The sequence below is a fragment of the Choloepus didactylus genome, chromosome 2, assembly GCF_015220235.1.
Source record: "Choloepus didactylus isolate mChoDid1 chromosome 2, mChoDid1.pri, whole genome shotgun sequence".
NCBI classification, from domain to species: domain Eukaryota; kingdom Metazoa; phylum Chordata; class Mammalia; order Pilosa; family Megalonychidae; genus Choloepus; species Choloepus didactylus.
In genome coordinates, this window is record NC_051308.1 from 162,791,894 (window position 1) to 162,801,008 (window position 9,115).

Consider the following 9,115-nt stretch of genomic DNA (forward strand, 5'->3'; position numbering starts at 1 on the left):
TAAAATGGCCTATGAGATCCTAAATGATTTGCTCCTACCCTCATCTCCATCTTCTCTTACTTTTCTATTTCTCACACTTCTCTAACCACACAGGCCATTTTTATTAATTAGAGAAATTGTGGGTTTACAGAAAAATCATGCAGAAAGTACAGTTTCTTGACACCCCCACTCATACATGCAGTTTTCCTTATTATAAACACTTTGCATTAATGTATTTCATTATACTTGATGACAAAATATTGTTATAATTATATTATTAACTATAGTCCATAGTTTACATTAGAGTTCACCATATGTATTGTACAGCACTAGCATTTTTAAAATTTTTTATTTGTTAACGTATAGAAACTTAAAATTTCTCATTTTAACAGTTTTCAAATACACAGTTCAGTTGTGTTCGTTACATTCACAATCTTATTTTACCATCAACACTATCCATTATCAAAACTTTTCCATCACCCCAAACGGAAACTCGGCACCAATTAGACACTAAATCCCCATTCCTTACACTCACCCCAGACCCTGGTAAACTATATTCTGTTTTGTGACCATATGAAGTTACATATTTTGATTATTTCAAATCAGTGAGATTATACAGTATTTGTCCTTTTGTGGTTTGGCTTATTTCACTCACCTTGATATCTTCAAGATTCATCCATGTTGCAGCATATTTCAGGCATTCAATCTTTTTTACAGCTGAATAATATTCTATTGTATGTATACCACATATTGTTTATCTATTCATCTGTTGATGGGCACTTGGGTTGCTCCCATCTTTTAGTAATTGTGAAAAATGCTGCTATGAACATCAGTGTGCAAATATCTGTTCATGTCCCTTCTTTCAATTGTTTTGGGTTATATACCTAGAAGTATGATTTCCAGGTCATATAGTAATTCTATATTTAACTTTCTGAGGAACTGTCAAATTGTTTTCTCCAGTGGTTGTACCATTTTGCATTCACATCAACAATGAATGAATGTTTCTCTATATCTTTTCAAACACTTACTGCTTTCCATTTTTTTTTTTTTTTTGATGGTAGTCATTGTAGTGGATGTAAAATGGCATCTCATTGTGGTTTTGTTTTGCATTTCCACAATGGTTAATGATGTTGAGCATATTTTCATGTGCTTATTGACCATTTGTATATCTTCTTTGGAGAAATATCTACTCAAGTCTTTTGCCCATTTTTTAATTAGGCTCTTGTTGTTGTTGTTGTTGTGTTGAATTGTAGAATTTCTTTATTTATTCTGGATATTAAACCCTTATCAGGTATGTGCTTTCCAATTATATTTTCTCATTGTGTTGTTTGTCTTTTATATACATGATACAGTCCTCTGATGTACAAATGTTTTTAACTTTGACAAATCCCATTTATCTATTTTGTTGTTACTCGTGCTTTTGGTGTCTAAGTCTCCAACAACATGGGCTAAAACAAAGTTATGAAAATGTTTCCCGATGTTTTTTTCTAAGTTTTTATATATTGGTTTTATATTTAGGATTTTGATCCATTTTGAGTTAAGTTTTGTTTATGGTTTGAGATAGAGGTCTATGCCAGTTTGAATGTATTATGCCCCCCAAAATGCCATTGTCTTTGATGCGATCTTGTGTGAGCAGACATATTAGTGTTGATTAAGTTGGAATTAGGTTGTTTCCATGGAGACGTGCCCCACTCAACTATAGGTGATAACTCTGATTGGATAATTTCCATGGAGAATAGGTCCCACTCATTCAGCGTGGGCCTTGATTAGTTTACTAGAGCACTGTATAAGCTCAGACAGAAGAAGGGAGTTTGCTACAGCCAAGAAGGACACTCTGAAGAATGCACAGGAGCTGAGAGAGGAGCTGAAGCTGAGACAGACATTTTGAAGCCGGCCATTGGGAGCTGATGCAGACGTTTTGGAGAACACCATTTTGAAATGCAACCTGGGAGCAAGCAGACACCAGCCACATGCCTTCCCAGCTAACAGAGATTTTCTGGATGCTACTGGTCATCCTCCAGTGAAGGATGCATTTCTTTGGACACTTTATGGCCTTAAGACTGTAACTTTGTAACCAAATAAATGCCCTTTATAAAAGTCAATCCATTTCTGGTATTTTGCATAACAGGTAGTGTTAGCAAATCAGAACAGGTTCCATCTCCATTCTTTTCCATATGGATATCCAGTTTTTGCAGAACCAATTGTTGAAGACACTATTTTGTGCCAGTTTGATGTATTATGTCCCCCAAAACACCATTATCTTTGATGCCATCTTGTGTGGGCAAACATATTAGTGTTGATTAGATTTTGGAATCCTTTGGGTGTTTCCATGGAGATGTGATTCAACCAACTGTGGACAAGACCTTTGGTTGGATAATTTCCATGGAGGTGTTGCCCCACCCATTCAGGGTGGGTCTGAATGAAATTACTGGAGCACTATATAAGCTCAGACAGAAGGAGCAAGCTTGCTACAGCCAAGAGGGACACTTTGAAGAACATACAGGAGCTGAGAGAGGAGCTGCAGATCAGAGACATTTTGAAGACGGACATTGAAAGCAGACTTTTGCTCCAGAGAAGCTAAGAGAAGACAAACACCCCAAGAGCAACTGAGAGTGACATTTTGGAGAGAAGCTGAAGCCTAGAGAGAAATGTCCTGGGAGAAAGCCATTTTGAAACCAGAACTCCAGGGCAGATTCCAGCCACATGCCTTCCCAGCTAACAGAGGTTTTCTGGATGCCATTGGCTATCCTCCAGTGAAGGTATCTGATTGTCAATACATTACCTTGGACACTTTATGACCATAAGACTGTAACTTTGTAAACAAATAAACCCTCTTTATAAAAGCCGACCCATTTCTGGTGTTTTGTGAAAAGATAGTATTAGCAAACTAGAACACTATTCTTTCCCCATTGAGTAGTCTTTTCCCCCTTATCAAAAAGCAGTTGTCCATAGACATGAGGGTTGATTTTTGTGTTCTCAATTCAATTTCATTTTTTATATGACTGTGCTTATATTGAGTACCATGCTGTTTTGATTACTGTGGCTTTGTGATAAGGTTTAAGATTGGGAAGCCTGAGACCTACAACTTTGTTCTTATTTTTCAAGATGGTTTTGGCTATTTGGGGCCTTTCATCCTTCCATATGAATTTGATTATTGGATTTTCCATTTCTTCAATGAAGTCTATTGGAGTTTTGATTGGAATTGCATTGATTCTGTAAATACCTTTGGTTAGAATTGATATCTTAACAATATTTAGTCTTCCAATCCACAACATGGAACATCTTTTCATTTATAAAGGTCTTCTTTGATTTCTTCTAGAAATGTTTTGTCTTATCTTTGAGTTCACTGATTCTTGTCATCTCTAATCTGTTGTTGAAACCCTCTAGGGAATTGTCCTTTCAGATATTGTGGTCTCCAATTCTAGTGTTTTTGTTTGGTTTCTCTTTTGTTTTCACAATAAGACTTCTTTTTGCCTGAACCTTAAACAGATTCTTTGACTGGTGGCTCATATCCATCAGCTTGTTTCACTTTAGTACCTGTCTCATTTCCAGTTGCTTTTCCAGAACTACTACCTTCACAGTGTAGCTCCATGAGTTTTCCCAATTCAAACTTGGGCTTCTTCAGCATTTTTACTTTTCTAACAAACACATCATGGAGAGGATAGATAGATTGGCAAGCCTTTTCTATGTCTTTCCCAATGCTGTCGGGAGTCAATTTATTGACCACTTCTTTGAATTCTTTTGTCTGCACCTCTCAGGTCATGATTTTTATCACCTTCTTTTGGATTTGGCAGACCTGTTCGTGCTGAGCATTAGAGGTCTTCCAAATATGATTGCTGCATTTTTTTTTTTAAACCAACACTGAACAGATGAAGCGAATAACTATCAGTAGTTTTGACATCAATGTGATCTTCAATCATGGTCTGCCATTTTTTGGCCACAGAACACATTTTGTCATGGGTAAGATCGATGCCATAGAAGTTGGTTATGCAGTTTGCCATGTATATCCTGAGTAATTAGCTTGAATTTTCTAAATGCAACTTTATCATTCTGCAGATCAGGAAGGCTTACTTCGAAAATATGACCCGTAAGGCCATCAGATGCAATTTTGATTCCTTGAGTCCTTGTGACTAATGTTTTCCCAATATTTCTTATATTAAACACTGCTGGTGCTTTCACATCATACTAATCTTTCTTAGAAAATGAGTCAACCACAATCTTTGTGGCTCCTTTTTTGCCACCTTTTGTAAGGTGCTTGTTCTTGCCAACCACCATGGTGCTGCTCAGAGAGCCAAAAGACTGATTTATTTTTAAAATTTCTAACTCTTTATTGAAAATCTCATGTTTGTGATCATTTTCCTGATTTCTTTTAGTTTTCTTCTCCATGTTTTCCTTTATATCTTTGAGCATACTGGGGATAATTTTTTTAAAGTCTTTGGTATGTCCAAAGTCTGTTATACTTCACTGGTGGTTTCTGAACTTTTATTTTTTTCCTTTGAAATGTCACCATTTTTCTCTGTTTGTCTTGTAATCTTTTGCTGCATTCTGTACATTTTAATATTTTAATGAGTTAACTCTTGGATTTAGTTCCTGAGCTGTGTATTTCTAAAGTTTATTTCCATACTTAGTTATGTGACAGAGATTTCCTTGAGTACCAAGAGCTAACAAAAATAAACAAATCTATGTAAACAAACAAACAACAAACAAAAAAACACCTTTTACACTCTTTGCAAATTGGCTCTGGTTTGATTGGTGATCTTCCTCAGAGTTTATCCTTCCCATCAAGCAGTTTAGACTGAGACTAATGAGCTGAGTCCTTTTTATTTTTCTGAGCCTGTGTCTTGTCCTGGCCTCACATACATGGCCTTAGGAATTCCCCTTGTTACAGAAATTGGAATGCCTCCTCTACTCCCAAAGAAATACCACCCCCCCCCCCGACACACACAGACACACACAGCTAAAGTGCTCTATTTTATATCTTAAAGTCAGTAACCTTTGCTCCAGGCTGCTTGGTTTAATCATTTCTTATACTGCTTTAGCTCTCTGTAAGCTGCTTGTGTCTGCACGGCAAGTTCTGGGAGGGCAAAGCCAGAGAAAGGTTTCCTATTCACTCTTTCAGGCTGTCACAGGCAGGAACCCCAGTATGCACATAGGTGTTTCTCTGATCTCTCTGCAATAGGGTCAGTTTCCCAAAATGGGAACACAGTCTGGCTCCACACTGTGCTGGGAAAGGGGTAGGAGAGGAGCCAGCAAAGGCACCAGGAACTTCTCCTTCATTCCAGGTTTAAGTTGACTTTTCCTGATTTGGCATTTGCCTAGTTACTGCTATTCTTTAACTGTTTTCCAGAGTTTTGAGAAAGAAGGCTTCGCCAGATTTTGCTAGTTGTTCAAAGATTCTTTGGGGATCAGAAGCCTGGAGTGTCTTACACTGCTATCTTGGTACACTGCAAGCACATTCATCTCCTTTTATTCCCCTACAAAATGCCAATACTTCTCCTGCAGTAGGAACTTTGCATTGACTATTCCTTCTGTTTTGAAGATCTTCCAACTGATATCAACAGTGTTCACTCCTTCATTTCTTCTCAAACTTTGCTCAAATCACACTTTTTCAAAGGGGTCTACTTGATCCCTAATTAATGCTACAACCTCACCACCAGCCCTAGAACTCCTGGAAGCCCTACTCTGCTTTTTCTTTTAGTATAACACTTATTACCTTCTTATATGCTATGAATTTCCTCATTTTTTTGTTTATGATTCCAAGTCTGTCTCCTCAAATAGAATGAGCTCCATGAAGACAAAGGTCTTTTTTGTATTCACTGATGCATCCCAAATTCCTAGATAAGGAATAGATCACAGCATAGGCATTCCATACCTTTTTATTTGAATGAATGAATGACTTCCAAAGAACATCCTTCTTGCTATATAGAAAGACCTTATCTGAGAATAGAACCCACATGGGAGAAAATTAAAATGGGGAGAATTTCCTCCAATGACATTATCTCATACCGTCATCCAGCTCCAGCTGTACCCAACTCCAGGAAACTCTAGGACACATTGATATAAGTGAACCTCCAAATTCTCTCTCTCTCTCTCTTTTTTTTTTTTTTTTTGGCTCAAGAGAGATTTGAGATAGATCCTTGTCACTTTGTTAAAAGATCATTTCCTTAAAAAAAGGTAAAATCATGACTAGTGTTCTAGTTTACTAATGCTGCTGGGATGCAAAACACCAGGAATGGACTGGCTTTTATAAAGGGGGTTTATTGGGTTACACAGTTACAGTCTTAAGACAATAAAGTGTCCAAGGTAACATCAGCAATCGAGTACCTTCACTAGAGGATGGACAATGGTGTCCGGAAAACCTCTGTTAGCTGGGAAGGCACGTGACTGGTGTCTGCTCCAAAGTTCTGGTTTCAAAATGGCTTTCACTCAGGATGTTCCTCTCTAGGCTGCAGTTTCTCAAAAAGTCACTCTTAGTTGCACTTGGGATATTTGTCCTCTGTCAGCTTCTCTGGAGCAAGAGTCTGCTTTCAATGGCTGTCTTCAAACTGTCTCTCATCTGCAGCTACTGTGCTTTCTTCAAAGTGTCCCTCTTGTCTGTAGCTCCTCTTCAAAACATCACTCACAGCTGCACTGAGTTCCCTCTGCCTGTCAGCTCATTTATATGGCTCCACTGATCAAGGCACATCCTAAATGGGTGGGGCCACACCTCCATGGAAATATCCAATCAGAGTCAACACCCACAGCTGGGTGGGGCACATCTCCAAAGAAACACTCAAAGAAATCTAATCAAAACTGATAATATCTGCCCACAAGAGATTACATCAAAGATAATGGCGTTTGGGAGACACAATACATTCAAACTGGCACAACCAGCATACAGATATAAAAATGAATATGTATGAAAAGAAAGATTTTATTTAACTCAGTAAATTAGTGAGGTGTTGTAATGATTCAAAGTAGAATACAGAGGACATTTATAAATCAGGAATATTGAAATGAATGCATAAAATGAGGCAAAACTATCCTCATCTACTTGGAGGAGGAAAGTCAATGGAACCTGTACTGGACAGAACAGAATACACATGAATATAGAAAAGAATTACTTTACATTTCTATCAGTTATCTACAATTTAGAACTGTAAACTAGTTCACATAGAATCAAAATCAGATAAACCAATGGGATGTGCTATGGACAATGTAGTTTTCTCCTGAAACACAAATTTTCCATATACTTTCAACAATATTAAACTGCCTTTCACATTGATGAAGTTAACTGTAGACATTTTACATTTAAAATGATGCATTAACACTTTTATTAGTTTCCTGTTGTTGCTGAAACAAATTACCACAAATTTAGCAGCTTAACAGAACACATATTTACAGTTGATCTTTATTATTCACAGATTCTGTATTTGAAGCACTGTTGCCATCATTCATGGACATGTGCAGAGAAGGAAAGAATTCAAATACTGGATGCTTGTGTTCCCTGCTGAGGTGGAACAAGGCCCATTCTGCCTCCCTGTTTCAGCTCTCTACTAAAAACAGTGTTTAAATGTTGCTCTAAAATGTTCTCAGGATAATGATACTGTTTTTGGATGGAGTTAAAAGGGGGCACTCTCTAAAAGGCTGATGAAACAGGGAACTTCCTAGGGAATTACTGCATGTGAATTTGAGGAAGAAAAAGATATAAATTGTCTTTAAGAAGGACTCTTCTCATTACCTTGGGCCCCCTGCATAATCCAAGATAATCTCTCTATTTTAATGTCAGATGATTAGCAACCTTAATTCTATCTGCAGCCTTATTTCCCCTTTGCTATGTAAAGTAACATAATCACAGGTTCTGGGGATTAGGAAATAGACATCTTTAGAAGGCCATTATTTTGCGTACCAAACACTAAATAAGAAATATTTATCTTTTAGAGATTTCATCTAAGATGACAAATACCGTAATTAACCATTATGCATCCACAGCAACTTTTATCTATTCAAAATTAATCCCCATTATGAGAAAAGAACAGGCACAGATTATGATCTGTTTATTTAAAGTCAAATCTTAAGGGATCTGTAGTGCCCCCATATTTGTGCTTGTAAAATGCAGGTGTGCAGTTCTTGCTTTTGTGGTTTTAAAGAAAAAAAATCACTTGCACCTTTGAGAAACTCATGCAAAAACTCATCACAGACAGCAATAATTTAAAATATCTTACCCCTTCATATTCAAAAATAAAAATGCCCCCATTTTAAGAAACTGCTAGCCCACCCCTTTATACAAAATAAACCACTTTTCCAGATGAAATTTTTATGTGATGCCTCTTATTTCTCTTGTCTAATGGTGTAGCAAGACGTTTACATAAGTGCTCTAGCGGTTTTGGGAATCTTTTTAAGGTAACTTGAGATAAACTTCTGAGTTGGGTGTTCCTTTTGTTATCCAATAAGCTTCAACTATTCACAAGCACCATTCAGTCAATTAGGTTTACCACAGAGAATAAAGACTTCATATACTCAGGGAAATAATTTTTTTGTGTGTGCAATTGTCTCATGAAAGAAGTCAGGAGAAAATTCTCTTTTGCCCAATTCCAAATGCTAATCTTGAAGAAGCATTTTGTCCAGGCAAAGCAGTTCATTTCTCAGACCTAATGGTACACCAAATGGAGATTTTTGATACCCTTCTGCAACTGCTGACTTTGCAAAGTACAAGTTGCCAACTCTAAAGATAAACTGTGGTTTTGCATGCCAGCTACTCCAATTATGTGTGCTTGCAATCTGCAACTGAATGTTCCTCCAAGGCTTTAAAAATAGGTTAAGAGGAAGTGACATTTAAAAACATATATAATAATAAGTAAAAAGTTAAAACCATGAGGGAGGCACCATCAATCTTTTGCCATATATACCTTTTTGAAGTGTAGTTTTAATAAAATTTTTGTTCAAAGCTAAAAAATGTTATCTCTTTACCTTGAAAACCAAGGATTTTTATACATTGTTTCCACTGAAGCTTTGATACCTCATCTTTAAATCTCCCAGACATCAAGAACATTTCCTGGTAAAGTAAGTGGCAACCAAACAGAATTTTTTCCTCCTTTCTGCAGAAAAAAATTTTCAATGACATTATAAGCATATTAAGTCAATACCGTCAACCATA